Source organism: Neopsephotus bourkii, unplaced genomic scaffold (assembly GCF_033783945.1).
Source record: "Neopsephotus bourkii isolate Nb327-2 ecotype Australia unplaced genomic scaffold, CSIRO-AGI_Nbou_v1 NB_683, whole genome shotgun sequence".
NCBI lineage: Eukaryota > Metazoa > Chordata > Aves > Psittaciformes > Psittacidae > Neopsephotus > Neopsephotus bourkii.
In genome coordinates this window covers 27,007-28,012 of record NW_026901182.1, presented here as the reverse complement: position 1 = coordinate 28,012, position 1,006 = coordinate 27,007, and positions in this window count along the sequence as shown.

Sequence of the window (1,006 nt, the reverse complement as noted above, 5' to 3'; positions counted from 1 at the left end):
ACACCCATGGACCCTATGGACACCCATGGACCCTATGGACACCCATGGACCCTATGGACACCCATGGACACCCATGGACCCCATGCCCCCCTATGGACCCCTATGGACACCCATGGACCCCTATGGACACCCATGGACACCCATGGACCCCTATGGACACCCATGGACCCTATGGACACCCATGAACCCTATGGACACCCATGGACCCCTATGGACACCCATGGACCCTATGGACACCCATGGACCCTATGGACACCCATGGACCCCTATGGACACCCATGGACCCTATGGACACCCATGAACCCTATGGACACCCATGGACCCCTATGGACCCTATGGACACCCATGGACCCCTATGGACCCCTATGGACACCCATGGACCCTATGGACACCCATGGACCCCTATGGACACCCATGGACCCTATGGACACCCATGGACCCTATGGACACCCATGGACCCCTATGGACACCCATGGACCCTATGGACACCCATGGACCCTATGGACACCCATGGACCCTATGGACCCCCATGGACCCCTATGGACCCCTATGGACACCCATAGACCCTATGGACACCCATGGACCCTATGGACCCCCATAGACCCCTATGGACCCCTATGGACACCCATGGACCCATGTGCCATAGCCAAGGAACCGGGTTTTATTCTGCTGCGGTTAAACAAGTGCCCCAATGGGGGGTAAAAGACGGGGGGGGGGGGGGTTTGGGGTGACCCTTGGGGACACCCCTGGGTGGGGGAGGGGGGTGGGGGGGGGGGACTCAGGGGTCACCCCAACCCCTTGGCCCCCCCCAATGGGGGGATATATATATATATATTTATAACTGCAGTGGTCCTTGTCACCCCCCCCCCATAATGGTACCTCCCAACACCCCCCCCCATCCCCTCCCCACCCCCCCCAGAGCGGAATTTGGGGTGAAAAGAGGCGATTTTGGCAGTGGTGCCCCTCCCCCACCGTTGTCAAAGGGGGGGGTGGGGGGTGGGGGGGA